The sequence below is a fragment of the Aotus nancymaae genome, unplaced genomic scaffold, assembly GCF_030222135.1.
Source record: "Aotus nancymaae isolate 86718 unplaced genomic scaffold, 86718_ANA_hifiasm-v0.15.2.pri h1tg000092l, whole genome shotgun sequence".
Lineage (NCBI taxonomy): Eukaryota > Metazoa > Chordata > Mammalia > Primates > Aotidae > Aotus > Aotus nancymaae.
The window spans coordinates 6,096,340-6,123,365 of NW_026988507.1; the positions used below are offsets into that span (position 1 = coordinate 6,096,340).

The 27,026-nt window shown below is 37.9% G+C and overlaps 1 protein-coding gene and 1 pseudogene across 3 annotated transcripts in view; one reads left to right on the top strand and one right to left on the bottom strand.

The window, feature by feature from the left end:
• Positions 1-27,026, bottom strand: part of TMEM117 (transmembrane protein 117) — a 542,479-nt gene that overhangs the window by 383,208 nt on the left and 132,245 nt on the right. The gene's annotated exons all lie outside the window — the stretch shown is intronic.
• Positions 3,362-4,873, top strand: LOC105721832 (putative zinc finger protein 75C; annotated as a pseudogene).

Here is a 27,026-nt window from a genome sequence, read left to right on the forward strand (position 1 = left end):
ACGAAAGAAAGAATATTCTGTTCTTTGCAAGGCCTGCCCTCCAGAGCCTAACCTCCTGGGGTTTTATCAGAGCCTCACCTACCTAGGGGAAGGGAAATACCTAACTCCAGACCACACTAGTCATCATATTCCACCTAAGTTGGGGAAAAACTGTGATGCACTGGTAAAGTTCAGAGCCCAGGGCCACAGGATCATTAAAAGTCTGAGACCTAGGCTGGGCACAGTGGCTCATGCCTATAATCCCAGCACTTTGGGAGGCTGAGGCAGGCTGATCACTTGACCTCAGGAGCTCGAGAACAACCTGAACAACATGGTGAAAGCCCATCTCTACGCAAAATACAAAAATTAGCTAGGTGTGGTGGTGTGTGCCTGGAGTTCCAGATACTTGAGAGGCGGAGGCGGAAAGCTCGCTTATGGCTGGGAGGTTGAGGCAGCAGCAGTGAGTCCTGTTCATGCCACTACTGCACATGACCCTGAATGACAAAGTGAGACCCTGTCTCAAAAAGGAAAGAAAAAAAGGAAGGAAGGAAGGAAGGGAGGGAGAGAAGGGAGGGAAGGAGGGAGGGATGAGGAAAAAGAAAAACGTGCGAGACCTAATCAGAGGACTACAAAAGGCTTCCCCTTCCCCCACACCCCACCACTGCACCACTGAAGGCCTATTTACTGCACTTCCTTCTACCCAGTACATCATGTCTTCTTTTCAACAAGAAATTACAAAGAAAATAATTACAAAGCAAAAACCCCAGTTTGAAAAAATGAAACTGGTGTCAGAACCAGAGTCCCATATGCCAGGAATGTTGGCATTATCAGACCTGGAATATTTTAAAACTATCATTAATATGCTAAGGGCTTTTATTGAAAAAATAACTTGTAAGAACAGATGGGTAACATAAGCAGAAAGCTAAAATTCTAAGAAAGAATATTTTTAAATGCTACAGATCAAAACGAGTGTATCAGAAATGAAGAATGCCTTTGATGGGCTCATTAATAGACTGGACATGACTGAGAAAAAAATATCAGAACTTTTTTCTGAGAATATATCAATAAAGATTTCTAAAACTAAAAGGCAAAGAGAAAAAAATAAAATAAAAAAGAATATATAAGAACCATGAAATGTATAACTGTGTAATGGGAATATCAGAAAAAGAAGAAACAGAAAAAAAAATACAGACACAATATTTGAGGCAACAATGACTGAGAATTTCTCCAAATTCATGTTAGACAACAAACCACAGTTCTATGATACTCAGAGAATACCAGGCAGAATACACACCAAGAAAAGCATACAATACCTGGGCATGTTGTATTCCAACTGCAGACAATCAAAGATAAGGAAACAAAATCTTAAAGAAAACCAGAGTGGGAAAAAAAACACCACCTTACATATGGAGGAAAAAAGATAAGAAATATGTCCAACTCCACCTCGGAAACCATGCAATAAAAAGAGAGTGGGGTGAAATACAGTGGTTCCCCTTATCCGTGGTTTTGCTTTCCATGATTTCAGTTACCCTCTGTCAACTGTGGTCTGAAAATATTAAATGAAAAATTCTACAAGTAAACAATTCATAAGTTTTAAACTGTTCACCATTCCAAGTAGTGTGATGAAATCTCACACCACCCCATTCCATCCCTCCTGGGAAGTGAATCATCTTTTTATCCTGTTTATTTATGTTTATATGCTATACATGTAATTAGTCACTTAATATCCTTCTCATTTATCAGATAAGAGACAACAAAATGAAGTTTAGTATAGCACAATAAAATATGTTGAGAGAGAAACTATGTTTACATAACTTTTATTATAGTATATTATTGTTATAATTGTTCTATTTCATTATTATTGTTGTTAATATCTTACTATGCCTAACTTATAAATTAAACTTGATCACAGATATGTAAGTATAGGAAAGAACACAGTTGCATTAGTCTGTTTTCATGCTGCTGATAAAAGACATATCTAAGACTGGGACAAACAAAGACGTTTAATGAACTTACAGCTCCACATGGCTGGGGAGGCCTCACAATCATGGCAGAAAGCAAGAAGAAGCTAGTCACGTCTTACATGGATGGGAGCAGGCAAAGAGAGAGAGCTTGTGCAGGGAAACTCCTCTTTACTATCAGCTCTCATGAGACTTATTCACTATCACAAGAACAGCAACAGAAAGACCTGCAGCCATGATTCAATTACCTCCCACTGGGTACCTCCCACTACAAGTGGGAATTGTGGGAGTTACAATTCAAGATGAGATTTGGATAGGACAGAGTCAAACCATATCAATATTATATACGGGGCTTGGTACTAACCTCAGTTTCACTAGAAGTCTTAGAATGTATCCCCTATGGATAGGAGGGACTATTTTATTAAAGGGTTGAGAGAAACAAACTCATTTTTTTCTAGAAAAAAAACTAGAATTCTGTACCCTGTGAAATTATTCTTCAAAAGTAAAAGAGAAATAAAGACTTTCTTAGACAAGAAAAAAAATGAGTTGCCAGTAGACCTATCTTGCAAGAAATGTTAGAAAAAGTTCTTAAGAGACAAGGGAAATGATACAGATCAAAAATTCTGATCTTTATCAAGGAGAGCAATGTAAAGAACAAATTACAGTAGAAGACTTTGACAATTTGTTCAAAATAACAAGGTCAAAACTGTATTTGATTACGTATGCTCATGTGTATAAGTAAAACAAATGATAGCAATTATACAAGGGATGAGAGGGAGGAATTAGGAATATCTCATTATAAGGTACATGCACTACCCATCAGGTGGTACAGTGTTATTAGAAAGGGGACTCGGATTACTTGTAAATGTAGATTGTAAACTCTAGGACAAACACCTAAAAAGTAAGAAAACAAGTATGGTGATATTCTAAGAAGAGAATATAAAATACTCAATTTAATCCACAAAAGGCAGCATTAGTGGAGAACACAAAAATAGGAGCAAAGAACAAGGGCGATAAATAGAAAACAGACAGACGTCACCCCAAGAAGAGTGAGTCCAGCTAAGGTCTCCAGGAGGTGGAGGGAGAGAATGGGAAAACCCATCTTCCAGGGCACCTTCCAAGGCTCCCAAAATCTTGGAGCTTCACTAACCAGATATAGCACACTTCCCTGACACCGCTTCCCTGAGTGGCACAGGAATGGAGGGCTTTAATACCCAGAGCAGCAGGGAGGCATGGCGAGAGGGTAGTCAAGCAGAGGAAGAGGAAAGTGGCCTCCAGGGAAGCCAGAGCTGACTGAAGTCCTCTTGGGAAAATATATTCATTGATTTTGTACCAAACTCGATGCACCCTCGTTTGTCAAAGATGGCCCCAGGTGGGTGTCAGTGTCACACACAGGAGTAAAACTGTTCCTAGAGCAAACAATGATGACAGAGCTGAAGGCAGATGTACACTTGAATCCCCAGATGGGGGGCTATGTGGGAGACTAATGCGTCTGTGAAAGAAAACTCCAGTTCCAGTAAGAAATACAGCACATAAATAGGGTATGTTGGCCTGAGAGTGCTCACAGGCACTTCCAGAGCTTCTGTTATCATGAAGCAGCTGGACCACTTGAGGCTATCAGCCAACTTCAGAAATTATGCCATTAGTGATTGAGGCCAGAGATCCACTCAAAAGAGCAGATCTTGGAAATATTGATGTTAGAGTAGTTCCTGACCATTCTGCCCAAGGAGACCCAGAACTTGGTGCAGAAGCATCATCCACAGAATATCAAACAGGCTCTGGTCCTGGTGAAATGCTTGCAGAGAGAACCTGGTGGAACAAAGAATGAGGTCACAGCCCATGAGCTGGGAAAGGAGTCAGTGCTGTTGGGAGGAATAGCAGCAGGCTTCAAGTGGAAACCAGCAGAGCCCCAACCAAAGGGTATGTTCCAGAAAGAATATTGGAATATATACAGGATGCTACAAGAATAGCTGGGCTGGAATACTAATGACTAAACCCAGCCTGTGTATGAATGAGCTGTGCATGCTCAATAAACTTTAGCCTATTCTGAACAGAAAAGCACCAAAGACTGGAAGATGGCATCTGAGCTCATCCTGCCTGAGTCCCAGAGTTTGCTGACATTTGAAGATATGGCTGTGTATTTTTCTGAGGAAGAATGGCAATTATTGCATTCTCCTGAGAAGACTTCACAGTGACGTAATGCAGAATATCTATGAAACTACCATCTCGCTAGGGTTAAAGCTAAAAGATGACACTGGAAATGATCATCCTATATCTGTTTTTGCCTCAGATATACAAACGCCAGGATACAAAGTATCAAAAAAGACCTGAATGAAAATTGCCAAGAAAACAATGGGCACAGAATATTATGGTGATACACACAAGGTACAGAAATGGCAAACTTTTCCTAGGAAGTAAAGAAAGAAACTTGCCACTTGTAAACAAGAGCTTCCAAAACTTATGGATCTTCACAGGAAACATCACACAGGACAGAATCCTTTTAAATGTCAGGAATGTGGGAAAAGCTTCAGAGTTAGCTCTGATCTTATTAAGCACCAGAGAATTCACACTCAACAGAAAGCCTATAAATGTCAACAATATGGCAGGAGGTTTAGATGGAGTTCAGATCTTAATAAGCGCTACATGACACATCAAGGAGTAAAACCACACAGATGCTCATGTTGTGGGAAAAGCTCTAGTCATGACACAAATCTACACACACATCAAAGAATTCACACAAGACAGAAGTCCTTTAAATGTCATGAATGTGGAAAAAGATTCATTCATAACTCCCACCTTATTAAACACCAGAGAACACAGGTGAACTGCCTTATACTTGTAGCATATGCAGAAGAAACTTTAGTAGGCTATCAAGCCTTCTTAGACACCAGAAACTCCACAGAAGGGAAGCATGTCCAGTGTCTCCAAATTGAGGAAAGTTACCATTTAGAGCTTGCCCTTAGAAGTGATGAAAGAATACAAAATTATGAGGTGACCAATGATAGAAATCTGTCATCGATAGAACATCTGAGAGGTGTACATCTTATGCTTCACAGAAAGGAATCTAAGCTGTCTGGGTCATTCAACATTGCATCTTCAGTGCCTAGCACAAAACTTATACATAATGAGTAGTTTATAAACAAAAAATGAAAGTAGAGGTATGAGATATGTTTACCTATCTATCTATATGCATGTATCTGGTTATTCAAAGCTTCCTCACCTCCAGTCATATAATTCTTCAGGTATCAGGTGCTCGACAGATATATAATGGCCAAGACTTAGCCTCATTCTTTATTCTTTGTCAGGAGAGATGGAAAATAAGAGTGCTTGGGTCCTCTCAAGGGAGCTCAAAGAGAACTACTAAGTTAGAAACAGTTTTAATAGCTATCATTCTATCTACATGAACAACCAAGCCCAGGACTCAGGGAACTTTACTCTGTAGCAGAAAGAGAGGATTCAATGTTTGCCCTGGGAGAAGTACCCTATTCTAGTTGCTTCTCTTCTGAATACCCACTAAAACAATGTCTTCTGTCAAGAAATTACAAGTAGCAAGGAAAGGTCTGAATATAAGGACAGACCTAGGGACCTTGCAAGCACTTCATCTCTCTCCTCTTGTTGACTCTGTCTACATAGACAAATAAAATAAAATGAAGAGGGAGGTAGTCTTGGTCCTTATCCAGGTGTCTGTTTCTTTGTAAAAAGCACAGAGAAGTGGTGAATGTTCTTTTCTGACTTTCATTATGTGTACTGGATGGAGGCTTTCAAACTGGTGCCATACCACTAAAGGGAGGCCCATCTTTATGGCTGATCAGCTACAACCCTATGTATTAGTCTGTTTTCATGCTGCTGATAAAGACATACCTAAGACTGGGTAATTTACACAGGGAAAAGGGTTTAATGGACCTACAACTCCATGTGATTGGGGAAGCCTCACAATCATGGCAGAAGGTAAGGAGAAGAAAGTCACATCTTACGTGGATTGCAGCAAGCAAAAAGGGAGAGCTTGTCCAGGGGACACTCAACCATCAAATCTCATGAGATTTATTCACTATCACGAGAATAGCATGGCTAAACACCCACCCCCATGAATCAGTTACCTTCCACCGGGTCCCTCTTGTAACATGTGGACATTGTGGGAGTTACAATTCAAAATGAGATTTGAGTAGGGACACAGCCAAACTTTATCATCCTGTATGTCTAAATACTCTGCAAGAAAGCCTGGAGATTTTGCAAAACTGGTTTATTGAGAATGGCAAGGACAGCCCTGTGAACTCTTAACTTTGGTGCACAGCTAATACCCAGGAGGGAACATCCTGAAGAGTTAGAGAAAAATAAGGCACGTGACTTAGAGTGATGACACCAGTCAGGGCCAGCCAGATGGAAATTGTTTTCTGATGTTATTTGTTTTCCTAGTTCCCTGTTAGTCAAAGTGACTATCTCTTAAGAAAAGATAATGTAATATCAATGGAAGTTGGAAAGCATGGATTTCTATCTATGTTAGATCCTAGTTTATAATGTTGGCCAAGGCTTCCATATATTTTTTATAAAATTACACTTTGTAATGAAAATGACATGTTTCATGTTAAATTTAGATATTAAACAAAAATTTTTTTTTACCAAATCATGCAGAAATGGCCAATGTTCACTTTTTTGAAGCAGATGTCTTCAGGTATTTTTTCTACCAAGAGTCCGCTCTAATCCTGTTTTCAAGTTTGTAAAATAAGCATAATAATTCCCACTTCCTAGGGCGGCTGTGAGGATTAAATACACACATGTGAGCATGTCTGACAATGACTGGCCACAGCAGATGTTTCCTAAACATTTGGAACTTTCTTCATTCTTCTTTCAGCTAGTTACTAGAAAAGAAAATAAGCTTTGTCTACTTGTCCAGTTTTTAAGTATCCTTCATTAATGAGTTTTCCCACATTTCTCGCTGGTTTTTAGGTCCACTAATAATGGTCAGAATGGTAGGCCTTCTGGAATGATATTCCTTTCTACAGGTGCTCCTCTCTAGTCAGCCTGAAACAATATGCTGATGTCCCAACTCAGCTAGGTAAACTGCTCATGAGTAACAAAACCAAAATATACTAGAAACCCCAAACTTGAGATTCCTGAAAATGGAGGGGGAGTGAAGGCCAGGGGTGGAATTTTTGTAGACAATATTTATGTTATTAGCTGCATCCTCAAGCCAATAAAGTGGAAAGAGGTGACTATACAAAAGACTGTATAAAAGTTCTCTATGTTGAAGCCTGGTATAGGTGTTCTCTTGGCTGTCTCCTATAAGGCCAGGAATCCCTTCTTAGGATGGTCTGGGCTTCTTCTTGTTCTTCTTGGAGGGCTCCAGGCCTATTCTCTCAGGATACCGCCTCAGCAGGGGTTTCACTCCTGAATTCTTAAGAAAGAGCTGGCCTGTTAACAGGGGGTACCATGTCCTCCAGAAGCACTTCTTGTCCCTGTACACAGTCTGACTGGGAAACCACCCCTCCTCTACCCATTCTTCCTCTACCCATTCTTCCTCTACCCATTCTGAGGCAGGAGAGCCACAGGAAAGGCTGGACACGGGGGGCATTTCCCTGGAGAGGCAAAATCCTCAAAACACCCCTCCTTGACATTTTGTGCCACATATTCAGTAATTTTTCTCAAATACTATGGTCACAATGTCACTCTTCCACTCATAAAGCTGCAACAGCTCCCACTTCCCACACCCTTCAAGTCCCACTCCCTCCTTCAGCCTCAAGGCCCTACTTCGCCTTGCCCCAGATGATTGCCAACCCTCTCTCCTCTGTTCCAGCTCACATACACCTGCTGCTGCGCCAGCCTGTGAATCTGTCTTCAATTATGCTTTGTTTTTAGCCCCTAATATTGCTTCCTGACCTGTCCACATCCTACCTTCAGCCTCACACCCTGTTTCCTCCTTGTAGCCCCCCAAACTCACTTCACATTGTCCTCTTAGAACAGCTTCTGAAATCCAAAATTCACTTAAACACCTATTGGAGGGCCCTTGTCCCAGAATTTCTACTTCAATTGGTCTGGAGTAGGGCCAGAAATCTGGCATTTCTAACAAGTTCTCACATATGCTGATGATCCAGCAACCTCACTTTGAGAACTACTGTCTTAGCGCACCTCTACTCTACTTTCTCCAGAGGGCAGGGGTTGCCTTAGAAGCCCAGTAATTCTATCAAAGGCTGGCTGAGTCCTAGGTATCTATATGCACTCTCTGAATATATGGGCCTGACCATTTTTGGGTTAAATTTGAACTTAATCTGGACCTTATTTTCAACCAATTGGCAAATCTGCCCCAATAATTAAGAGTGGGTACAAAATCTCCATATGTTCCCTCAATGTGGAAGCTTCCAATGCCTGTCTTTCTAATCTCACCCCGTTTTTGTCCCCAGGAGCCTGGTCTCCTCAAAGACCTCTGGACAATGGGTCTGCACTGGCTCTGGGTCTCCACAAGCAGGAACTCATGAACTAGCACTTCTTCCATCTGCTTCTCTTGCCCTTGTGGTGACATCAGTCACCACAACCTCAAAGCTGGCTATATACCGAGGACCTCTGGAATCTGGTGTCCTCTAAGGGTGGAACTCATCTAAACACCCAGGAACCATCTCTGTAAACTGGTTTTTCTCTTTTCTGGTGCTGCGTCTCCCCAATTTTCCTACCTGTTGACCCTTTGCAATTCAGCCGATCTCGCATGCTGTCTCCTCTAAAAACCAACACGGGCAGAGGTCACAGAAAAGCCTGAAATAAGGTAGCAGGGAAGTGCAGAGACCTACTTTTCTCCAGGGAGATTCAACTTTCTCTGAGCACTCTCAGCCCTTGCTTCATTCTGGAGGTGGCCAGGGGTTGGATCCATCCAGTGTCCCAGAGGTACAGTTGACAGTGTGATGAGGAAGACTCAGCCCAGTTGCCCAGGCCTGTCCAAAGTCCTCTGAGAAAGTCGGGGCTCCCTCTAATGGTTGGGGAGAATCCTCACCTCTGAGACCTGCCTCTGCAAGTTAGCAGCTGCATAGGTGCTGAAGGCCCAGAGAGGCCTCTAGAGATGCAGTCTGAGGACAACTGCAAGTCAGCAGCCCCTGGAAGTCAGCAGCTCCTGCAAGTTCCCAGCCCCTACAAGTCAGCAGTCCCTGCAAGTCCCCAGCCCCCGCAAGTCAGCAGCTGCACAGGTGTTGAAGGCCCAGAGAGGCCTCTAGAGATGCAGTCTTAGGAGCAACTTCTGAGGAGCCCTCAGTCAGCTGTCTTCAAACAAGGGTCACTTGCCTCTAGGAGTACACAAAGACTGTCCTGGGAGTAGTGAGCATGAAGAGTTCTAAGCGGATCTATTTTCAATCCTCAGTTCCATATATACTTCTCCCCTAGACCGATCCAAGGGAAACCTTTAGGGAGGGTCTTTCCCTCCTTCCTTTCACTAACCTCTTTCACCACTTTCTACTTCCCTGAGCTTACCAGGGTGCATAGCCCCAGAGTTTACCACCTCCCAGGAGCCAAAGGTGCTTTCAAAATATCCTAGCCCAGGAAAGGATGAAAGGCTGGGTAGGAAATCCTGCATAGCAAATAATTTCCTATGTTTTCCTTTCAACAGAACTGAAGAAGAACTTCATCAATTAGTCAGCTGCTCACTGGCCAGAACTGATGATAGTTCAGGATTTAATTTGTGCCATATAATTCTAAAAGAAATTTAAAATTTTGAATGACCTTGTTATAAGAATATTCCTTTCATTCCCATTAACATACTATCTCTGAAAATAAGAAATAGAGATATAATTGGTGGTGAGCCAAACTTTATTCTGGAAATAACTAATATTAATTCACGGTATGAACTAATTTCAAAAAGCCATCTATTTCCAGCTGAGCACGGTTGATCGCACCTGTAATCCCAGCACTTTGGGAGGCTGAGGCGAGTGTATTATTTGAGCTCAGAAGTTTGAGACAAAGTTGGCCACATGGTGAAACCCCTTCTCTACAAAAAACAAAGAACAAAAATACTAGTTGGGTGTGATGGTTATGTGCTTGTAGTCCCAGCTACTAGGGAGGCTGAGGTGGGAGGAACACTTCAGCCCAGGAGGCAGAGGTTGCAATGAGCCAAGACTGTGCCACTGCACTCCAGCCTGGGTAACACAGCCAGACTCTGTCTCAAACAAACAAACAAAAACCATCTATATCATTAGAAGTGAGATTTTTAATATATTTTAATTTTTCTTCAGAATTATTCAAATATATAACACTTTTCTGGTTTGATCAAAAGCATTTAATAATTATAATAGCTCAGTCAGAAGAAACAGCACTTAGCCTCCTGGTCACAAGAAATTTTTTTCTATTTATATGCATTTTAAAATAAAACTTTATGGAAGCATGACACACAAACAGGAGTATTTAGTGTATAGCTCAGTGAATTGTTACAAAGTGAACATCCTTGTAATTACCATCCAGATCAAGAAAAAAGCAGCATTCTAGCACTCTAGAAATGGAATGACTGGAATATTGATATATGTTCGCCTTCTTTATAAACTGCCAGTGTTTTTCAAAATGTACTGATTTATATTCTGAATAGCAGTGTATGAGGGTTTCCTTATACTTGTCAACATTTGAAATTGTCTTTTCATTTTAGCTGTCCTAGTGAGTGAATTGTAGTACTGTGTTGTGGTTATAATCTGCATTTCCTTGATGATCAATTAAGATGTGTTTTCATGTGTTTGGGTATTTGAATATTCTTTTGTGAAGTGCCTGTTAAGTTTCTTGACCATATATCTATGTCTGTGTTTTTTCTTACTGATTTGTTTGATTCTAAGTTTGAGTTGTTAGATACATATTCTGCAAATATCTTCTCTTATTTCCTGGCTTGCTGTTTCACTCACTTAATGATGTCCCTTGATAAAGGGAAGTTTCAAGTTGTAATGTAGTCCAATTTATCAAATATTTTCTTTCATTATTAGTAGTACTGTTGGAGTTCTGGTGAAGAAATCATTGTCTACTCAAAATCATAAAAATAATTTCCTATGTTTTAATTTTTCAGTTGTATTATTTTACCTTACACATTTAGACTTATACTTCATCTGAAATTGATTTCTTAAATAAAATGTGATATGTCCAAAACAAATAAATAGAAAACAGTAACAAATATTAACCTAATTAATAGTCACTTTAACATCAATGATCTGGAAACACAAATTAAAAGAAAGATCATCAGGGTATATCCAAAACCAAGACTCAAATATATGCTGTCTACAAGAAACCCACTTTAAATATAAAGACATAGAGATTAAAAGTAAATGGATAGAGAAAGACATGCTATGCTAACACTAACTAAAAGAAAGTCATACTCTTGGCTGGAGCCCGACGACATTTCCAGTCCTTGCCTTTCCCTCTGCCAATGTCTGGATGATCTTGTTTCTGTAATTTCCAAGCAGTAATTTAAGTCCTGTGATTGTAGACAGAACCACTACCCTATCTACAAAATAATCTAGGTATTGCACCAGTTTTGAGGGATTTTTGCTATAGATCTTACCTTCCCTAATTGATTCCACAGCCCTTTAAACACTGATTTGGACTTCTAGCCTAGCCGCCAGACACTCTACTAGACTAGTAAGAACACTATCTGCTTATCTGCCTCTCTGGCCCCATGCAGTTGTAAGAACCAGCTCTATCACAGAATCTGGCATAAGCAGTAATATTAGTATGGGTGCAAGCATGAGCTTTAAAAGGAGACTGAACTGGATTCAAATCTGGGGACCACCACTTGATAGGTAGAGGTCTTAGAAAAGGTCAGAAAAGGTAGTTAAGCTCTCTGAGGCTCAGTTTCATCATATATAAAATGGAGAGAACCATAACAACAATGGCACATCAATACTAAGAATCGTAGTAGTAAAGGAAGAGGAGGTGGGCCTACAGGGCTTTATAGTAAAAATTAGATGAATATTTATCAGGTACCGAATTCATGCCAGGCCCATGCAAGCACTCAGTAACTATTAATGCCAATGCCAATGGTAATGATGATGATGACGATGATGATGATGATAATGATGATGATAATGAGAAATTACAGATTCTATATATGGTGTCCTATATAAGGTGTTCTTATTTTTAGAACATGAAGGGAATAGAAGAATTGGAGAACACAATGGAAGAAGCAGAAAGAAATCAGTCATCTTTAAAAAAGAAACTGATAACTAGTCCCAGTTAAATATGTAGTCTGATTATTATATTGAAAGTAGAAGTGGAGATATTCAAGTAGAAGATCAGAAACAAAGAAAGAAAGGAAGATCTTCTTACTGTTTCTTATTAAATCTCCTGTCCCTATACCAAAAAAGAGAAGAAAAATGGAAACAAAACTAAAACAAACAGGTACCTATGCATCATTTCACCTGTTCTTCCTGCTATTTCTGGTGGAGAGAACCACATGGAGAGAAAAGTTCAGAAATACTCTGCTTTAGGAGTATGAATCTTAATGGCTGCATATGCAGGCTTTGGGGTCAAATGTATCTGAGTTCTACTTCAGTTCTACCATCTTCCAGCTAACCTAATCTCTCAGGGCCTCAGATTTTTCATCTTTACCCTGCTAAAGCAAATGTATTAGAACATTTTGTAGAATGCCACAGAAATCCAACTCAAACTAGCTTCAACAAAAAGAATCTACTGGCTTAAGACTGAGCCTCCAAAACAACTGGAATAACAGGCAGTGGCTGGGTATTTTTTGTGACTCTTATATCTGCTCTCTGTACTGTCAACTTGATTTCCTCTCACTAAGACCAACAAATATGGCCAGTGAAAGCTCCCACTGCTTCAGATACCAGGGAGGTTCCAAGTTAAAATTTTTTTTTTTCTGAGGAAGTGCTCCAATAAGCTCATTTTGAGTCAAGTGCCCATCTCTGATCCAACTAAAGATTGCCCATGGGATATGGTTATATAAAAAGATGGCTGCTCCTATAGTAACCATAGCAGACAACAGAAGAAAGAATCATGCTGGGAGAAAGTCCCACAGACATTCACTAAATTGATATTTTTAAACTGCTTACAATAATGTTTCTTTACAATTTTAATGATATATTTCAGTGAAAATGGCTTCATTAACTTTTAAGTGAAAATGATATAGAACTGTATCTAGGAAACAATCTCAACTTTAAAGAGTGTAATATATACTAAAATCACTGTAAGAAAATGCACTAAAACATTAATACTGTTTATCTCGGGTAGCAGAATCATGAATAACTTTCAGTTTTTCTAAATGTTTTACTTGTTCTATATTTTTCTTAAATAAGCTTGTATTACTTTTACAATCAGCAGGAAATAGTGAAAGATTTCTGTTGTCATTATTGTTTTTTTTTAATATTACCTATATTTGTTTCAGGTTAAATTCTGCAATACGTAAGACAGGTTCATACAAAGCTCTAGTTAAAATCCAAGGGAATGAGACAAAGTTCTACAAGCTTTCTTGTGACTGCTACAGTAATTGTGAAAATTATCCAGAGAATATATGAGTTTATTTGGAACGAGAACTATAGAACAAGGAGTTTCCAGAGATGACTCATTAAAATCACATCGGTTGTTAATTTTACAATCTGAAAATGTTATCATATTACTGTTATTGTTTTAATAATGTGTGGATTATTACTCTTTTTGTTTATAGCCTGTGATGTCTGATCATTCAGTATTCCACAAATCATATAAGGGCTAGATCAGTAGCTAGCATTACCTAATGGGAAGGGGTGAGGGATGAAAGACTACCTATTGGGTACAGTGCATACTGCTCAGGTGATGAGTACACCAAAATCTCAAGAATTCACCACTAAGAACTTTTCCATGCAACCAAGCACCACCTGTTCCCCAAAAACCATTGAAATAACAATTTTAAAAATCAAGAAGACAAGTACTTACTGTTGATGCCTTCTTTACAGTGCTTCAAAGAGCAGGAAGAGAGAGTTTCAATCTATCTGGTAACAAAAATGTCAATTCCTGTGTAATCACTAAGGCATCTAAAATCGCCTCTAGGAGATACCAGGTTTTACAAAAGGTATCTACTCAGGGGGGAAAAAACCACAGACTTCAGAGTCAGAGTTTAAAGGCTAATTTTGCAAGCCCTGTGGCCTTCAGCAAATTCCTTAATTTCTGAAGCTTCAATTTTCCCATAAGATAATAATTCTAACATATAAAATTGCCGGCCAGCCGCAGTGGCTCATGCCTGTAATCCCAGTATGGGAGGCTGAGGCAGGTAGATCACAAGGTCAAGAGTTCGAGACCACCCTAGCCAATAAGGTAAAACCCCGTCTCTACTAAAAATATGAAAAATAGCCAGCCATGGTGGCAGGCACCTGTAGTCCCAGCTACTCAGGTGGCTGAGGCAGGAGAATTGTTTAAACCCAGGAGGCAGAGGTTTGTGAGCCAAGATCACACCACCACACTCCAGCCTGGGTGACAGAGCAAGACTCTGTCTCCAAAAAAAAAAAAAAAAAGATTAAAAGATTGCTGTTGGATTGGATGAGATAACACATGATATTCTCATTATCACATGTAGTATCTCCATCACACAACAGGCACTCATCAAAAGTTCATTTCCTCCTTCATCTCCCATCCCAACTTCTCTTCCCATGCCAACAAAGATCATTTTCCATCAAACATAATATGTTAAATAAGTAAATGCAAAACATGATTTCTCCTGAGCGTATATATTCCTATGAGAAAAGGATACTTATAAACCTTTCAATTAATTGAAAAGAAATAGTAGTTATAAAATACACTACTAGATTAAAAAGAAAAAACTTTATTAAATATTTGGACCATGTAACTATTGCTAATATCCAAAATCCTGGATTTCACTACGGCTTTGTTGATGTTGTTTATTTGTATGTTTGTTTTGCTTTCTAATCTCTGGTCCTCCAAAATAACAAAGCTTAAAGATTGCATAAAAGTTATTCTACGGGAAAAAAATTTTGCCCATCATCAAATGCTAGGCTTAAATTCACTTAGGAAGTTCTTTTTGTTATAATGAGAAGTAGGAATATAAGATAAAGACCTTTCTTGTTCAATCATGACATTCTACAGTCACCAAATATTTTAAGGGGTCTATTAGTAATAAACATGCCTCCAGTCCTCAGAGATGAAGCTCATTGCCTTAGTTCTGCCTGGAGAAACCACAAAGAGAAAATGTTTCTTAACCTCTGTTAGAGCATGGAACCTGTCAATACAATGGTCCCTTTCCTCAAAAAAAGACAAGTGCAAGTAGAAATTTTGCATTGTTTTAGTTCAAGGATTTGACCTGAACCAGAAGACATTTATAGACCTTCCATGGACTCAGGTTGGTCCCTGACTTAGCAGGAATAAGTCAGAGAGAGAACTACAGAACAAGGAGTTTTCAGTAATATTCTACATTATTTGATAGTCTACATTAACATCTCCATTCTCATGAAAGCATTCTTATGAGCTTTGAAAGAAAAAAAAATCTTGGTCAGACACAGCTGCTCACACCCATAATCCCAGCACTTTGGGAGGCTGAGGTGGGTGGATTACTTGAGCCCAGGAGTTCAAGACCAGCCTGGGCAACATGGCAAAACCTTGTCTCTACAGATAATACAAAAATTAGGTGAATATGGTAGCATGTGCCTATAGTCCCACCTACTCAGGAGGCTGAGTTGGGAGAATTATTTGAGCCCTGGAGGTTGAGGCTACAGTGAGCCAAGGTCTCACCACTGCATTCCAGTCTGGGCAACAGAATGAGACCCTGTCTCAAAAAAAAATAATAATAATAGAAAAAAGATCTGAATTACAGGGTCTTTTTTAAGCATTAATATAAACAATTCTATATCTGCTGCCTTCCTAAGACAGATACGTAGTGATTTTTTTTCACTTCCCTCCCATTTTCTCCTCACATCATCCACTCCCACCCCCCATCTTCTCCAAGGCTCTCCTCTCAATCCCAAACCCTAACATGAGTCTAGTGCACCGGGAATATATGTGTTCCCAATCACTGGGCTTAGGAAATGCTTACATCTATGTATTCTGTCCCCTGAAGGAGTTAAGGATCCCTGAATTGAGCTAAGGCATATAGTACAAGTGATAATGATAAGTGTAACAAATACCCGTTGTTGAGCATCTATTACGTGCCAGGCACTGTGCCAGTGTTTCGCATTTCACAATATAAAATTCTCCCAATACATCTGTAAAGTAGGTGTTATATAATATCCATTTTACAGATATACAATATTTTATAGCCAGGAAGTAGTTCAGTTTGGATTGAAGTAGTTCAGTTAGTTTGACTAACTGATGCCCCAGTGGTTTACTGGAATGCCTTTATTCCAGAAAGACCAAGCAAAAGACTTTAGCTAAAATATCACATTTGTGTGACCTTTTCTTTGCCTACATAACCAACATAGTGTCTACTTTCTGTAGCTTTTCTTTTACTTTTTGTCTGAACTATTTAACATTTGTTCCACACTGCTGTGTATTGTTATTCATTCAACATTTATTTAGTGAGTATCTTCCTTGTGCCAAGATTTGGACTCTGGGGAAAGACCAGTGACCAAGATGTAGTCTTTGACCTCAAGCCTCTTGGGTTTAAAGATGAAGAAGGACATAAATGTTATTGCACCTAAGGGTTCAGGGAAGACTTCTTGGAGTTGGCATATAAACGGAACCTTGACTGATGAGTAGAACACAGCCTGAAGAAAGGAAGTGAAACAGGGTCTGATAATGCAACTTGTGCCACAGCTTAGGCAGTAAGTGAAGCTGGGGGCTTGGGCCAGACCTAGAGACGTGCGTAACTAGAGCGCGGACAGAGCTCTAGCAGGAGAGAGCACGGAGAGCTAGAGATAAAGTCAGAGGACATCTGTGGTATGAACAAGCCTGAAGAAGCAGTCAGGGGCTGGATCCTGAAGAGTGTTTTCAGTCACATAAACCAACAACTCATGTTGGCCGTGGTGGCTCACGCCTATAATCCCAACACTTTGAGAGGCTGAGATGGAAGGATTGCTTCAACCCAGGAGTTTGAAACCAGCCTGGGCAACATGATGAGACCCTGTGCCTACAACAGGTTTTAAAAACAAAATACAAATTAGCCAAGCAGGGTGGCATGCACCTGTAGTCCCAGCTACTTGGGAGGCTGAGGTGGGAGGATCACTTAAGCCTGGGAATGGAGGCTGCAATGAGTTAGAATCACACCACTGTACTCCAGCCTGGGCAACACAGTGAGACGTGATCTCTAAATTAAAGAAATTAATTAAATTAAGTTAAAATTAAAACAAACTAATTTATACTGAAGTACAATGAGAGCAATGAATTTTAAAATAGTGGTTATTATGCTCAGACTTGCTTGAGACAGGGTCTCACTCATCACCGAGGCTGGAGTACTGGAGTGCAGTGGTGCGATCTCAACTCACCTCAGCCTCTGGAGTAGCTGGGACTACAGGCATGCACCACCACTCCCAGCTAATTTTTGTATATTTTTTGGTAGAGATGGGGTTTTACCATGTTGCCCAGGTTGGTCTCAAACTCAAGCAATTGCCCACCTCGGCCTCCCAAACTTGCATTAAGTTCACTTCGGCTTCAGTGTGGAAAATGGGTCACAAAGGCTGAGACTGGAAACAGATCAGATTGGTGGCTGCTGCAGTCATTCAAATGAGAATAGATGACGGTCTCGTTTAAGATGACAGTATGGAAAATAAAATAAGATGTAATCAGCAATCTCTCTCTTGTTCTTTCTCTCTCATCTTGTCCATAGATAGTAATTAGAACTAATATTTATTGAGCATATATTATATAGCAGTCTCTTTCCTAAGTGCTTTATATTTGACTCCTTTAATCCTCAAAACAAGCCAATTCTTCATTATATTACTTGACTCCTTTAATTCTCAAAACAAGCCAATTCCTTATTATATATATTAGGAAACAGCTTGAAATCAAGTTACTTGGCCAAGGTCCTTGAGGAGGTCAGAGACAATCTCTTATATTTCTTTCATTTTAGACAGACAGACAGATCAATAGATGGGTATCAATAAATATTTATGGATTGGTTATTGCAATTGTTATCCAGTGGAACAAAATTTCTTGGAAAGAAACAACTTATCTCCCGAGGTGTTCAAACAGAGACTACGTGACAATTTGTCAAGGATGCTTTGAAACAAAATCCCATATTGCATGGAAGTTTTACTCAGAAAATCATAAGGCCCCAAATAACATTAATATTCCCATGACTTTATAATTGAAGGAATTTAAAGGATGTATGACTTGATAATTAATAGGGAAACCTCTGAGCTTGCAAGGTTCTTCACCAGTAAGAAAACATCACTAGTGGCACCCACACTTGCAATCACCATATTCTCTGGCTACTATATCTGAGGCCCTCTTTCAGTGCTCCCCATAAGACTGTGCAAAGGAAATACATAGCTTTGTGTGACAGGACACTGATCACACATATTTTGCTGGAAACCTAATCTAAGTATAATAGAGATACAGTAATATCTTATTAAACTCCTAAGTCCCCTTTAATTTCCTAAAGCACCAGCACGTAATAACATGCTAATTTTCACAATGTAGCATTTTAGAATGGGATTAGGGATATATTCCAAAGAAGGGTTGAAAATCTCTCAAATCGGAGGACTGTGCCTTTATTGCTTTTCCAATACTAACATGCTCTGGGACTTTTGGCAGGTCTCTTATGCCTCCCTCCGCTTCATCTGTACCTCATTCATAAAATAAGGAATAATACTTAACAGCTACCTCACAGGGACACACTGAAAAAATAATGAGCTAATATGGAAAGGCAAGATGCTTTGAGATCTTTGGATGAAAGATCCAGCACATTAAATCCTAACTAATGTTAAAGAATTAGAGTCACGCAAATTCGTTAACTGTATATATTTCAGAGAAATGGACAATGATATCATAAGCTATACAAAAAAACCTTTAACAGTGTGAAGTATGAAAACATTAAAACACAAGATCACTTTCTAAATGCCCTTTCCTTTCAGATTAAAAGCCAGTAATGCTCAATTCCATCCTTTTTCGAAAACTTCAAAGGATAGTGAAATGTCCCATGATAGTATCTTAAAAGGAAATCTTGAGTTACCTTAAAGTCATTTCTGGATAATAAAATAGTTTACTAAGTCTAATTTTTGAAAATGCAAGAAAAAAACCCTCATATTTATTTGACCCTCAATTCCTGTGCTAATCTACATTTCTCACATGGGTTGAAAGCAGGCAGATGGTTAGCAGCTGCAAGGAATGACAGAGTTCTAGGCTGAAGGATGATGATCCATTGCTCTAATATCCTCCACTCCAAGAACTACCTTTAAGAGTTTTTATTATCAATTTTCTCATAATTAATATTTCCTAAGGCAGACTGGCTTCCACATTAGGAAATGCTGGCCTTGATTTATGTACTAGTTTCAATCTTACCAAAGGGCATGTTTCCCATTTTAGAAATATAGTCTAAAATGCCATCTGAGAGCTAATATATAATACAGTCACTGTCTTATTCAAGGCATTGTATGTAAGGTATGCAGAAATAACACAGAAATAAAAATTTGTTTCAGAGTCAGAAAATGCCACTCATTCAAATGATGAGAGATTTTTAGATCTAAGCTCCTAAATGAAGATTAATTATTCCAGATTATTGTTTGAGGTTAAAATTTTAGGCAGAAACGAAAATAATAATTATCTGGAGGAACATAGGGACATATTTTATGTATCTAGGATTCCTAACAAGGGCTTTGACATTCTCATAAGGCTTAAACAGCTAAGTGCAGCATCCCCTAAGAGAAAACAGGATTGTCCAGAAAAATAAATACATTCGAATTAAAAGAGGTCATCAATCTGACTGGAATCCTGCAACTGAAATTTCCAATACCCAAATGTTATTCTGCTTTCACAGAAACCAACCAGTCTTTGAAAAAAGAGACAAACCAGTCACGGGTAGAACAAATCGTAGAATGTAGAAAAACGCTGCAGTTAAAAAAAAAATGTAGCAATAGACAGATTCTAGGTCTTAGATTTGTGAAACCAAAACTAAATTTCAAATACAAATGAGTCATCAGGAAAGCATAACTGCAAAACTGCCTGTCAGACCTCCCATTCCAGGGAGGTCTCAATCAAGCACAGTGACCAGAAAGCAATGAATAATATAAACATACGCCCAAGACGAACAGATTCTGAAAACCTGTCCCAGAAATAAAATATAATGTTGGAAGGAATAAAGTTTTATCTATTTGTAAACCTACTTTTTAAATATTTCATCAGAACCAATAAAAAACTGAACGTGGCATGTGCTATCTTACTAGCACTTGGAGAAGAGTCAGTAAATGCTTCACACTGGTACCACCCCTCCCTTTTCCCTTGCCCACAGTAAACATAACTTACTTGAAAAATGATAGTTTCCCACCAAGCATAGGGAGGGTTTTTAAATCCTTTTGAAAACTCTGCCCGCCCCACTTAGACACTACCTACCAACTGGAGTTGTGTTCTGAGGTGACAGCTATTTCCTATCTCCAACTTAGAAACTCATAAAGAAAAGTTGCTTATAATTAAAATGCAGTGGTTTCTCATTTACGTATCACATTTAGCAAACATTTAAATACATACTTGTCAACGTTTTGCAAAATACCAACTATCATTCAGAGCAACCTCATATTTATTTATTTCATTTTGTTTTTATTATTTGTATAAGTGTATGGGGTAAACATTAATTTTGTTCCATGGATACACTGCAGAGTGGTAAGATCAGGGGATTTTAGGGTATCCATCACCCAAATAATATACATTCTACCCACAAAATCTTACTGATACCCCAACCTATCACCATGCAATTCCCATTGCTAACCATTGTGAAATATTTGATGATGCTCTTTGCAGAATTTTCCAATGCATTCCAGTCCATATAGTCTCAAGTCTACATGCTTTCATTCTAATTTGCTGCAATTTAATAATGGCTTTCCTGAAGGAAAAGAAATAAAACACTACCATATGAATGTAATTTAATTGTAACACTACCAAAGTTCAGATCACTACAATTTGAAAAATGTGTGTGATATATACATACATAAGCTAAATCGTATAATTCACACTTACACTTCTGTGAGTGGTACTTTTATGCCAAGGGTTAAATAATACAAATACACACATGTAGATCTCATTTTACTAGATGCTGCCAGGCATCTAATACATATATTATATACATTATATATATTATATACATACACACACACATACATACACATACACACATATATATGCATGTTTGTTTTAATATATAGGTGAATCCAATGTGCCCAGTTCTGTGAAGGCTTATTACCACACAGTTTCACTTACTTTATTCTACTATAAAAAGATATTTAAATGAAACCTTCCTATTACAATATTTCAATTTTTCATGTTTTCCATAAGCACTAATATCCTGACAAATATAGAAATAAATATTAATTTTTAACTTCCTGGAGGAAGCCAAGAAAGATTTATAACTTGCAGATATCACAGAGCTCAGAAATCGGTAACACTGAATCATCAGAACAAAATGTAGTCCATGACTAATGTACTTGTTTTTTGTTTTACAGGGATGAATACGAACACTGATACTAACTTTACAAAAGAAGAAATGCATATGCTAACAAGCACATGAAAAAGTTCTAACTCATTAGTACCTAAAATCATGCAAATTAAAATAATATTCAATGGTTTGTCCATTTGATTAACAATTTTTAAACTGACTCAGGGCACATAAGACTCCCGAGGGGGAAAAAAAAAAAAAACTAACTGAAAGCTACCAGTAGAGGTTAATTCACAGTAAAATGTACATTCTACACAAGACAATGTGAATATCATAGGGACAATATAACAGAAACAAAAAGCTAGAAAATAGATGAAAATGTGTTAAACATAATTAAAGAGATCAAAAAATGATAAAAGTCACATGAAAAAACCCCTCTGCATGTGTGCCATAACGAACACCCCACGTACTGGGTAACTAACAAACAGAAATTTGTTTCTCATAGTTCTTGAGACTAGAAGTCTGAGATCAAAGCGTTGGCAGGTGTGGTTTCTTCTGAGGGTCTCCTTGATTGGCAGATGGCCACGTTCTTGGTGTGTGTTCACATTGTCATCTCTCTGTGTATGATTGTGTCTAGTGTCTTAACTCTTCAAGGACACAAGTCATATTGGATTGGGGCCTATCCATATGACCTCACTTTACCTTAATCATCTCCTTCAAGGTCCTGTAGCCAAATATAATCACAATCTGAGATACTGGGGGCTAGGGCTTCAACAAATGAATTTGGGAGGCAGGGGCATGATTTAGCCCAAAACTGTACAGAAGGGAGAAAATATGACTGAAAAAAGAATAAAACTTATGGAAATAAAAAATACAGCCTGAATTTTAAAATGTAATTGGTAGGTTAAACAGCATAAGTTCAGTTTGGAGTTCTGAAAAAAGAATTCATGAACTGGAAAACATCTGTGGATAATATGTAATATGTACAGAGAAATAGAAAGGTGAAGAATAAGACAGAATGATTAAGACAGACTGAGAATAGGATGAGATCGTTCAATTTATGTCTCATTGAAATTCCAAAAAGGATGTTATGGAAGTGAGTGAGAGGTAATATTTAAAGAGATAATGGTTGAGAATTTTCCAATAGTCATGAAAGATATTGATTGATTCTAAAATGTGGGAATACCAAGAAATTCTAAGCAAGACGAATGAAAAGAAATTCACATTTAGATGTACTGTAGTGAAGTACAGAACTTCAAATACAAAGAGATCTTAAAAGCAGTAATGGAAGAAAAAAATCATTATCTACAATGGAATAAAGATTATAAAGACATCAGCAATAATAGATACCACAGGACAACAGAATAATGTCTTCAAAGTGCTAAAGGAAAATAATAGTCAAATTCTAATTCTATATCCAGTTATATCATCATTCAAAAAAGAAGGCAAAAGGAAAAGAAAAATATATCAAAAAGTTAATCATGACTACTTCTAAGTACATTAATTGTAGATCATTTTTATTTCTTCTTTATATTTTTCTGTATTTTCAAAAATTTCTGTAATAAGTTCATTTTTTAACCTCTATCATTTTAACATTAACAATTGACATTTACACAAAAAATTTAATTAGAACATATTCATCTTTGTTAAAACAACTGACTAGATAGAATAACTTCATAGTCATTTTCTTCACTTTGACCAGTAATTTTCTTTCTTTGTGTATTACATCTCAGAGCCCATTACAATAAATATCATTCATTCAGACTCAGATTTTTACTCCTTCCCAATAAGATGTGTGACCAAAAAAAGTAAATAACAATTTAAGACAAGAAGTGGGACTGCAATTTAGAATTCAAGTATAGCAGAAGTATAAAATGTAATTAACTCAGCATTATTGAACCCACAAGCACAGAACTTTAGCTTGAAGTGAGTCTCTGGATCCCTCACTGAAGGTTTGTTCTTCCAGCATCACCTATTATGTCAGCAGTGAGGGACAGGGCCAAGGAGCCAAAGCAAAACTCCTGCTGTGATTCCATCCAGTTAATCCCAGCTTGTTCTAGAAATTACTTTCTTTTCATCACCTTCATTTTCGGTTTCTAACATTTGCTTACCAACATGTTGATTACTTTTATTAACATATCCAACGCTAATTATAAGCTGAGTGAAGCTGCTAAATCCTTCCTTCCAAAACAATGTTCCATACACAAACAACATTTGAAAATAAAATCAGTAAGAAATCATCAGTCCACAGTTATGTTTTCCAAGCACGTTTTAAATGAGTAACTATCATAATTAACATGTAAAAAGTTATGCTCTTCATTAATAATGTCTTAAATGTGGGAAAACAATCAATATATATAATGACAACCCAGTCATTTTGTTTTTCAGTGTTTCTTTGGAATAGGCCAAATTTTTTAAAAATTATATCACCTTTTTTGGTTCAAATATTACTTTCATATAAATATAAAACTTGGACCTTGTAATTTTCAGTGTTCCATTTTTACTAGCTTTTGGGCTTTGGCAGAATCCTGCTGTTTTTCTTGCAATAAAATGACTTTAAAATAACTTTCCAGCCCACACTTTACTTGGTGAGCACAAAAGATAAAGGCTTTAAAAAAAAATCTCTAATCAATCTATAAAGCATTATTGAGAATTTCAAGTAACCGTCTGACTTCTTTGCATCTAGAGATTTGTAGGAACTTATGGACACTTCCCTACCATTGTTTTCTATCAAATGATTCCAGTTTATTAATATGCAATCTTCATATATGTTAGGTCAATATGAAAAAAAAAATCTCAAAGAGAGAAGCTTCAAATAAAGCCATTGCACAGGAACTTAATTCAGCTCAAACTTCCATTGGAAATGCTCCTATTTTGTTGATATTTCTTTAAAAGAATCTTTCTCCTCCAATATTTAATGGCATGGTTTAATTTTTCAAATAAAAGACATTTCAATATGTGGGCTGATTTTAAAACATTCCATTTTGCACAATTGAAGACAAATGAGATTAACAGAGAAACAGTAACAGACTGCAAAGTAATACTTTTCCTTTACCTCTTTGGATTAAATATTTGAGTAATAAATGCTTTGGTTCAAACACAAGGCATTGCATCCAAACTATTTAAATGTCTCTTGTACTAGTTATTGGTTTCTACAAGAGTCTATCGATAGGGGAAATTTATGTTCTAATTTATTCCACCCAGAATTATTTCTTTCCCTATGATAATTTTCTGTAAGTCACAAAGAAATGCTAGCAGATGCCGATAAAAGGAGATCAATTACAGTGGAAAGAGTCAGGTGCTCATCTGATGAAAACACTATCTCAATGTAACACAGTAGTCATGGTACACCTTTCAGCTAAATCAGGAGTGGGAAGCTAAAGACACGCTTTTTTTGTTGTTGTTGTTGTTGAGACGGAATCTCACTCTGTCGCTCTGGCTGAAGTGCAATGACGTGATCTTGGCTCACTGAAACCTCCACTTCCCGGGTTCAAGCAATTCTCATGCCTCGGCCTCCCGAGTAGCTGGGACTACAGGCATGCACCACTGCACCCAGCTAATTTTTTGTATATTTAGTAGAGACGGGGTTTCACCATGTTGGCCAGGCTGGTCTCAAATCCATAACCTCAAGTGACCTACCCGCCTAGGCCTCCCAAAGTGCTGGGATTACAGACGTGAGTCAACCCGGCCAGGCATAATGATACTTTTAACGCCCTCTGGTTCTGACCATTCTGGTTTCACATGCTTATGGGAGTCTACATGGGGTAACAGTGGCTTTCAAACAATGAATAAGAATTCTATCGTGTATTGTGATCCAACACACAAAAGCAAATACAGTTTATGAAAAAGTACCTATCATTAAAATATGCCATTACTGGTATTTTTTATTCTGTTCTTTTTTGATGTTTTAATGCTTGTTGAGTCCCATAGACTGGCACGTGAAGTGCTAACTGTGACCTTGGGCAAGTTATTTACGTTCCTTGCATCTCAGTGTTTTTCATTCTGAATTTTAAAAATTAAATGAGATAACATATGTAAAGTTCTTGACACATCATAAGCTCTCAATGTAGATTAATTCCCTCCTGTTCACACTACTCTTTGTTACTTATATATAAAATAAATCCTCATATTGTGTTGATCAAAGTCAAATACTAAATGGCCCCCACATATATGTATGTGTATATAATGTATACATAAAGATATATACACACACATATATGTATGTGTGTATACAATATATATAATATGTGTATATAATATATATGATATATATACACACATATATGTATATATATTATATATATAATGATATACACACACACACACATACACACACATACATATATGTGGGGGCCATTTAGTATTTTGCCACTGGAAGAGACTATATATATGTATGTGTGTGTGTGTGTGTGTGTGTGTGTGTGTGTATATATATATGTACACACACACAGATATATAGATATATATATATAGATATATAGAGAGTCTCTTCTAGTGGCAAAAACTGTAATTACTTTTGCGCCAACCTATAAATTTATGCACAAACTGTGATAGATGGCTATAGCAGTGACTCCTAGTATATTACACCTTCCTGTATCCACAACTCTGCATGGTCCTCTTCCTCACAGACTGCGAACTTGGCCATGGGACTTACTTTGGTCAAACAGAGGTATTAGCCAACATGACAAAAACAGAAGTTGAAGAATTGCTCGTGCATTGGGTCTGGCCCTCTTGGTGCTGGGAACTCTTTCTTGCTACTTTTGGAATGCTGCCACAATGTGAACAAACCCGGAAAGCCTCCCAGAGACTTGTAGTCCTGTAAACAGCCAGAACCACCAAACACGTAAGTTAGGTCATCTTAAAGCATGTCAGAAAACAGCTGCTCAAGGTGAGCTAAAGAATATCCAGCTAAGCCTAACCTGAATTGCTGGCCCAAAGATAAGCAATCAAATAAAATGGCTGCTATTTTAAGCTTCTCAATTTTGAGGTGGTTTATTATGCAACTTTTTCAACTGCATAGTATTTATTCAAGTTTATAAAAAGAATTTAAAAATCAAATCTATTAATCTGCTTGAAAAGCTATAGATTAAGGGTATCATTGGCCAGGGAAAATGAGGTAGCATGTGGAAGGGATCAAAATACTTTCTCCAGGAGATTTGTATAGCTCAAATCGTTGATAGCTGAACTCCTAAACAAAATACATAATATGTGAATACTCTCTGTTTTCTATTTGGCAATACAACAGAACAAGTAAAAGAAGGTCATTCTATTCACAGTTTATCTCCCAGGAGAGATTGTGACTGAGCAATTTGGGGTGTGATTTTTCCTGAAAGGGAGAAGCACACAAGATAATTTTTAAGAGGAAAAAAAGGTCTTCTTCCAGTATGAGCTAAGTGGAAAATGTTAAGATTCCATCTCAGTAATTTGTCAAGTATATGTTGGTAAGCAGATTAAATAATTACATAATGTAGAAAGGTAGAAGTATTATTTTTAATGCATTTAATTAGAAAAAAAATTGTGAGTTCCTTAGCAGGACCCATATTGTCCTGTACCTAACATGAATCTAAGGTGTAGATTGAGTTTGCCTAGCAGACATCTCCCTTGTGTGAACATGGATACAT